Source organism: Orycteropus afer, unplaced genomic scaffold (assembly GCF_000298275.1).
Source record: "Orycteropus afer afer isolate SDZICR_OR568_19922 unplaced genomic scaffold, OryAfe1.0 scaffold00158, whole genome shotgun sequence".
Taxonomy (NCBI): Eukaryota; Metazoa; Chordata; class Mammalia; order Tubulidentata; family Orycteropodidae; genus Orycteropus; species Orycteropus afer.
The window spans coordinates 6,323,952-6,332,594 of NW_006921745.1; the positions used below are offsets into that span (position 1 = coordinate 6,323,952).

The 8,643-nt window shown below is 40.0% G+C and overlaps 1 protein-coding gene across 1 annotated transcript in view; it reads left to right on the plus strand.

The window, feature by feature from the left end:
* MACROD2 (mono-ADP ribosylhydrolase 2) overlaps positions 1 to 8,643 on the plus strand; it is a 289,962-nt gene that overhangs the window by 106,786 nt on the left and 174,533 nt on the right. The window lies entirely within an intron of this gene.

An 8,643-nucleotide genomic window follows, 5' to 3' on the forward strand; every position in this document is an offset into this window, starting at 1 on the left:
TTACTGGTCAGATGGGGTCTGGTGAGACTCCCAAAACTATTTTCCTGGAATACATTTTGGGCCTGGAATAAAGCTCACTCCCAGGGGCTGGCTCTCAGCCAAAGAGTAGACAAGATGTACATACAGTCAACTCCACCCAGGGTGACATATCCACATACTCTAAGGAAATGCATCACTTGAATTGCTTGTGTTTTATTGACAATGCAAAACCATTTGATTGTGTGGATTATAACAAATTATGGGTAACATTAAATTGTTGTTAGGTGCTGTCAAGTAATTTCCGACTTAGTGACCCTATGCACAACGGAACGAAACACTGTCCAGCCCTGTGCCAGCTCCACAACCCTTGCTATATTTGAGACCATCACCGCAGCCACTGTGTCAATCCATCTCATTAGGGGCCTTCCCCTCCTTTGTTGACCATCCACCTTACCAAGCATGACATTCTTCTCAAGGGAATGGTCCCTCTGACAACATGACCAAACTAGGTGAGATGAATTCTGGCAAATTTCTCCTCCAAGGAGCATTCCAGCTGCACTTCCTCCAGGACAGATTTGTTAGATCATTTAGCAGTCCATGGTACTCTCAGCATTCTTCGCCAGCACCACAACTCAAAAGCATCAACTTTTCTTTGGTCTTCCTTATTTATTGTCCAGCTCTCACATGCAAATGAGGCGACTGAAAATGCCATGGTTTGTATCAAGTGCACCTTAGTGCTCAAGGAGACATCTTTGCTCTTCAGCACTTGAAAGAGATCCTTTCCAGCCAATTTGCCCAGTGCTATAGGTTGTCTGATATCCTGACTCCAGCTTCCATTGGCATTGATTGTTGAACCAAGCAATGTGAAGTCTTTGACAACTTCAATCTTTTCTCCATTTATCATGTGCTGCTTATTGGTCCAGTTGTGAGGATTTTTGCTTTCTTTATGTTGTTGTTTTTATGTGTCATCGAGTCAGACCTGACTCATAGCAACCCTTCTCTGGGTTTCTGAGACAGGATCACTATGGAAGTAGGTTGCCCAACCTTCCTTCTGAGGAGTGGCTCGTGGGTTTGAACTGCTAGCCTTCTGATTAGCAGGTAAATGCCTTAGGCACCATGCCACCAATGCTCCTACATGTATAAATATACCCACAACACTAAAATTCCTTGCTAATTTACTTTTTGAACCTTCTAATGTGCTCCAGTCAGGGCTGTCATTATTAATTACCCAATTACAATGACTCTTCAAATCACATGGTTTCATCTGCATGTGCTACAATCATGCACTGTCATTTTATTGCTGTTAGTGTTTTTATAGTTGCAATTTGTCATTTTTTTTGCTTTGTTGGCTTGCTTGTTTGTTTGCCTTATCTGCTCTTTTATATCTCAAAAGAGATTGACTTAAAACACACACTACACTAATTTTGTCTCATTAACATAACACAATTCAATCCATAACACTCAGTATGTACTTTCTGATGATGATCTTAACAGAGCTGAGCATAAACCCTGAAATGGTGAACGCTACATTTGAGGTTGCATAAACCACTCCATGGGTATTTTTTAAATATCTAAGGAGACTTAAAAATCCTGATGATCAGGCTGCATTTCTTGTCAATTAAATAAAAGCCTCTGGCATTAAGACTTGGTTCCACCATCAACACCAATGGAAGCAGCACTCAAGAAATCAGACAACATTGCACTGAGCAAATCTGCTGCAAAAGAACTCCTTAAAAGTTCTGAAGAGCAAAGATGACTTTTGAAGACTAAGGTGTGCCTAACCAAAGCCATGGTATTTTCACTAGCCTCATATGAATGTGAAAACTGGACAATGAATAAGGAAGACCGAAGAAAAGTTGATGCTTTTGAGTTGTGGTACTGGAAGTGGAAGAAGTGCAGCCAGAATGTTCCTTGGAAGCGAGAATGGCCAGACTTTGTCTGACTTGCTTTGGTCATGTTGTCAGAAGGGACCATTTCCTGGAGAAGGATATCATGCTTGGTAAAGTGGAGGGTCAGTGAAAAAGGGGAAGACCCTCAATGAGATGGATTAACACAGTGGCTGCAATGATGGGCTCAGGTATAGCAAGGATTGTGAGGCTGATGCAGGACTGGGCAATGTTTCATTCTGTTGTACATAGGGTCGCTATGAGTTGGAGCTGATTTGAAGGCACCTAACAACAGGTAGCATAGTGCCTAAGGCACTTGACTGCTAACCAGAAGGCTGGCAGTTCAAACCCACCAGCCATTCCTTGGAAGGAAGGCTGGGCAATCTACTTTCGTAATGATACCGCCTCGGGAACTCAGGGAGGGATTGCTATGAGTTGGGTCTGACTCCATGGCAAACAACAACAACAACTATTATTAAAATTCATTGAGTGTTTCTAATGTGCAGCCAGGTTTGAGAATGACACAATTTAACGTATAATTTATAGGTCAAGACTAAGTTTCAAGGCCAGAAAAGCCATTTCAAACCTGTTTAAGCAAACTTGTGTCTGAAAAATAGACAATGCTGGATCAGAGAATCACACAATTGCATCAAGACTTGATCTCTCTCTCTCCATCTCATTGCTCTACTCAGCTCCTTCTATGTTGGCTCCTTTTCAGGTACTCTCCTCTTGCTGCGGCAAGGGATTGTGTCCTCTCATCAATCCCAGTGAAAAAGGTATAATTCACTCAGTGGCTCCAACAAAAGTCTCAAATCAAATGTCATTGTCTTCTGATTGGGTCAAGTGTCTACCCCTTTACCAATCACTGTGGTAAAGGACATGCAATGCTCTTTCAAGGCCTAAGTCACCTAGCAACTCTAGTACCTAGAGGAGGTCTACTATGCTTGAAACTTTGGGACCAAGAGTAGTGGTAGAATGTTTTCTCATGAAAATTGGAACTATAAGCTGGAAGAATGAATGTTGAACCCACAATAGCAACAAATTTCTAGCACAATCCATCATCAGCAAAATACTATTTGATAGATAGATTGTTGTGTCTTATGTTATCTAAGATATTGAGGCAATTAAGTGTTAAGAAAACACAATGTATGGCTAACAATATTCTTTGTTATCAATTCCCTTCTACTCTTGCTCCATTATGGAAGATCTAAGGGAATTTTCAAGGAAGTGTTGATCATGATTAAAAGTCTCACCTTCAAGACTGGAGATGTTGAAAGATAATTTCAATAAAGGGGAAGCAACCCAAGATAAATATGTGAAAGTAAGCTCTGGTAGCATAGAGCCTAAGGCACTTGACTGCTAACCAGAAGCTGGCTGTTCAAACCCACCAGCCACTCCTTGGAAGGAAGACGGGGCAATCTACTTCCATAGTGATACTGCCTTGGATACACAAGGAGGGGTCGCTATGAGTCTGGTCTGACTCAAGGGCACATAACAACAACAACAAACAAGTGAGAGTGAACAAAGCAAGGATATGTAAAATTAAAATTGATGTGGTGGGCGGGAGAAGTGATAAAACATCAGAGAGGGTAATACAAGCAAAGAAAGGTGAGGCATGCTGTTATTATCTGTGGTGGCTGAGATAGCTCAATGGTTAAACAGATTTTTGGAAAGAGCTCTTGTGACTATTAAAAGTATTTGTTGGAAGTAAGCAATACTATTAGTCAAAAAGAGAGCATTGGGTGGCAATATGGAATTGAACTTTCAGAATGTTGTTCACTTTTTAAAATGTCATTCTATATTTCCAAGTTGTCTGACAGCAGGTCAAATGAATGCCAAAAGTGCTGTATATAAGTGCCTTTATTTTAAATGGCAGCCCCAGGCAAAGGCAGAATTTGAGCTTCTGTTTACACTCAGAAATTCTTTGGATTGTGTGGTTACCTTGCCTTTGGAAACTTGTTGTTTATATATTGGAAGCCACAGAGAATTGCTTCCCTCTTGGTGTTCAATTTCCTTATCTACTGTGTATTAAATTAGGGAAAGTGGAGCCTCATCATCTCTTTAGCTTTCTAATCACTGTATCAGTTCCATGTTTCAATGATAGATGCCTGTCAGGGTAATTTTTGTAGGTCAGGGTTTCCTAGGGATGCATTGTAGAAAATGGATCTTACAAGTAATGCAAAAAGCCAGTTTATGGGTTTAAGACCTGGTTTTCAAATTCAAGCGTAGGTATTAGGACTCAGAAACCTAAGGTTTTACTTTTCAAATTCTCCACTGATATTATACACTGTTGAATTTCTAATTACTAAATTTCACAAGGACAGGTTTCAAGTAGTCTAGGTCCATTGATCACAAAAGCTAATAACTAGTAAAATATGATCAAAATATCAGATTATCGGTCAACAATCGAAACAAGTAAATAAGGAACTCTGATGGCTTAATGGGTAAGGCATTTGGCTGCTAATCAGAAGGCAAGTGGTTCAAACCCACAAGCTGCTCCGTGGGAGGAAGATGAGGCAATCTACTTCCACAAAGATTTACAGCCTTGGAAAGCCAATTGGGGTTGTTATGATTCAGAATTGACTCTATAGCAATGGGCTTTTTGGTATCAAAAAAAAAAAGAAAGAAAGAAAGAAAAAGAAATACCTTCAGAAGGTTACTTCAGAGGAGGTTACTAAAGTGGTTGAAGAGTTTACTAAAGTGCAAAGAGGATGATTATTGGGGAAAGGAATGCAAAACAAATAATATCCTAAAACAAAAGATAGTGATGATTTCACATTAAATGCTATGCCCAGAAATTCAATTAAGTTCTTATTAAAATATAATTCTGCATGAAATTTAACTATATGACAATGAACATTTTCACACAAAATGTTGGGAAATTTTTCCTCATTCAAACTTAGTTGACAAGACACCATAAAGTGTGTCATAGTAGAAAGGGAGTGGGCTATAGTAAGTAGCAGCCAGATCCAGATTTGAATCCCATCTCTGCCTCTTGCTCGCTTAAAGACTTTGATAAGTCCCTCTAAGCATCAGTTTTCTCATCTGTAAAAGAGAACAATCTCAATTTTGTGGGGTTTAGGCAAAGATTAGAAGTAAAGCATATAAAGGAACAATCATAATACCTGGCATATAAATATAGAGAAGGTACTCAAAGATAGTAGTTAATATCACTAGTATTATTGTTGTTGTTACTCTTGTTATTGTTTCTTTTAGTTGATAGATAGTGGGGCTCTGGTGGTGTAGTGCCTAAGGCATTTGACTGCTAACCAGAAGGCTGGTGGTTCAAACCTACCAGTCACTCCTTGCAAGGAAGATTGCGAAATCTACTTCTGTAGTGATCCTGCCTCAGAAACCCAAGGAGGAGTTGCTATGAGTCAGATCTGACTCAATGGCAGTGAGTTTTTTTTTTTTTTTTTTTAGCTGATAGATATTAATTTCCCCTCTCCATAGGGGAATTCCAGAAAACAAATGCCTTTTGTAATAGCAGATATAGAATTGAAAACTGACTCAGATCAACTATTCCATAAGCAGAATTATGTTCAACATAGAAAGCAAGTTTTGCTGGTTTCCCAGAAAAAGTATGGTCTAATTATGTTTTTTCCTGCTGTGTATATTTTTTCTTAAAAGAGATTTGGAACTTCTACTTTACTGAGTAGAAACATTCCCAGCCATCTATCTAATGCTATCCCTGTAGTAAATCTACCATTATTTCCTCAACAGGTGCCAGCCAAAAGAACTATAAGCCCTTATGAGCTGACAGTGAAGTTTCTGCTAAGAAAAGAAATAAAAAGTCAGTTTCCTGAAAATTATACATAAGTTTCTAATGTACTTATTTGTTTGTGCCTTTCTTTTATAGTTTATAGAGAACCATTTTCTCTTTATGTTGAAAAACTTTCAATTATTACTGGCTGTTGGCCACTTTTTCATCTCTAGGGTAATAGGTTTACACCATAAACTTTCAACTCTGGTCAAAGGAGACAGTGTGTTATAAAAAAATTTACAGAGTAAAAATGCAGCCATAAAGTCTCATCTATATTTACCTCTAAAACTGAAAGGGCTTATAGTATTTTTGAAAAATGCCTTTAAAAAAAAAAAAACACCAAAGCACTCAGTAAATGTTAGTAGAATGACCAAATGAATGAACAAATGAATAAGTAAATGAACAAAGGGAATTTACCACAACTGCAAATCATTTCTCTTAAATAAAGTGTACTCCTTGTTTTCCTGGAAAAAAATAAAGATAAATCATTGCTGGAAGAGTTCTTTAAGGACGAAAAGAGCAGCGAACATGGTAATAAAATAATGCTCCCAGAGCAGAATGTGGTAGTTACAGGAAGCCTATTAATCCCTTTCTTTTCTGGGATGGCCTTCCTTATATTTAACTTAGTTTGTAAAACCTTTCTTTCTTTGGTTAAAACAGCCCCCAGAATCTCAAATCTGTAATTGCTTGATAACTAAGTCACCTTTTGCCACTGAGTTGATTCTGACTCAAAGACTCAACAACCTTATCTAAGAAATAAGGCAAGAATAGTTCATACCTTGCACTATTTTGGGTAAGGATTAAATGAGATAATACATATAAAGCATTTGGCGCAATGCCTAAGCCATAGCAAACATTGAATAAATGGAAAAAAAAAAAAAAAAAAATTAGTGACCAAACCATCCTTTGCACCTTTCAATGTCAAGTGTAACCACCGATCTTTTCTAAAATTCTCTTGCATAAGTTTGAGTTTCCTTTGAAAACATGAGGGGGTAGATCAGATTGTGAAGAATTATATTTCCCATGCACAACTCTGAGCTAAAGGTGTTTGGGAATAGGAAAAGTTGGCGTGGGAGAGACACTTGGAATGTTGTATGACAATAGTGAAGTTCCAAAAAGCACAGGACAGGAAAATGGGGAGTGGCTGGAAAGAGACTGGTGAAGTAGAAGAAAAGGAAAGTAAGTATGGGGAAGCAGAGAAAAGAAGAATGGAGAGTACCAAGTGAACAGCTAGAATCAGCTTGAATTGTGAGAGAGTAATTCTCTTCTGGCAATGGGCAATACTGGGGTGGCTTGAGAGATAACACCTATTTTTCTAGACTTAGAAATTTAAACATCAGTTTCATAATAGAAGGAAGATTAGATGGCCTATGTTGGGTCAAGAGATGCAGTGTATGAGGATAAAAAGAGGCTGCTAATGGAGAAGGGCAAAAACACATGAAATTGGCTCATCTCCTTCTCGGTTCTTCACACCAAAAGCAGACTGAAGTTGGATAAATCTGTACCACTGACAATATTTGCGGAGCCTACTAAGTTCTCAATGTCCTTACTCATCACCACTTCCCCACACACAGCCTGTCTTGGGGCAATGGGGGTGGGGGTGGGATGGGGCTGGCTCTTTCTCAGAGACCTCGTTCAGTGGCATAAATATGGGAGGTGCAGACCGCAGTCTCTTACAGTGTCAGAGGGGGTGGCACCAAATGACCCAACACTGCTGTGGTGGGTGGAACAGTATTACAAGAGGAGGTGCCACCAAGGCAGCAATGTCTCTGTGGTTGGTGTCACCTGTCACCCAGTATGGTTACTTATCACTCCCACCCACCCCTCAGCCATCCACCAATCAGGATGCAGACATGTGGGCTGTGTCACCAGCCATTGGGCAGAGAAAAGAGTCTCCTCCTTGGCCAATAGAAAGAGGAGGAGCTGAGGGGGGTATTGCGGAGGGGAGGGGCAGGTAACATAATGAGTTACCACACTGGGTGGCACCAACACTAGTGATGCCACTGACCTCATTCCTTACCATATGGTCATCTGTATAGGCAGCCTATGTTTCTTCATGGCATGGTTATTACCTTCCTCAAGAGCAAGTGATTCAAGAGAGAGAGGGCATCAAGGATGGAGTAATAGTTTCTTCATAACCTGTTTTCAGAAATGGCATGCCATCACTTTGGCTGTATTTAATTCACCGAGGGGAAAAAAACTGCCTTCCAGTCGATTGGACTCATAGTGACCCCTCTTTGGGTTTCCGAGGGAGTATCACTACAGAAGTAGATTGCCCAATCTTTCTTCTGAGGAGTTGCTGGTGGGTTTGAACTTGCCAGTCTTCTGGTTAGCAATCAAACGTCTTAGTCACTATGCCACCAGAGCTCCCTAAATCCAGCCCATACTCAAGGTCAAGGGAACCGAGCCCCACCTCTTGAAGAGAGTATTAAGAATTTTAGACTTATTTTTAAAACTTCAAAATCCCAAATAGCTTTTTAGTTTCCTGTTCCAAGACTTCTTTCATCCTGCTGTGTCTCTGCTTTTGAATTCTTTGACACTCCATTCTATATTCAAATACTAAATCCTCTTATGGATCAGCCATGTTTAAGTAAAAAGTTCTTTTGAATACAGTCTGAGGCCTTGGAATCAGTGAAAATGGGTCAGACACAGGGACTTTGTTGACTAACAGAAAGCAATTTTTGATGTGCTTTGTTGGACAGGGAGGTGTTTCTTCGCAGTGGCATCAAGCAATTCCTACTGCAGATAGATAATCACTCCTCAACTCAGCATTTCACATGTGTGGTTTCTCAAGCTGAGTCATCTCTCCTTATTTCAAATTAGGTTGCACTAAATAGGAGCTCTGGTAGCATAGTGCCTAAGGCACTTGACTGCTAACCAGAAGGCTGGCGGTTCAAACCCACCAGCCACTCCTCGGAAGTAAGGTTGGGCAATCCTACTTCCGTAGTGATACTGCCTCGGAAACCCAAGGAGGGGTCGCTATGAGTCGGGGCCGACTCGATGGCAAACAACAAC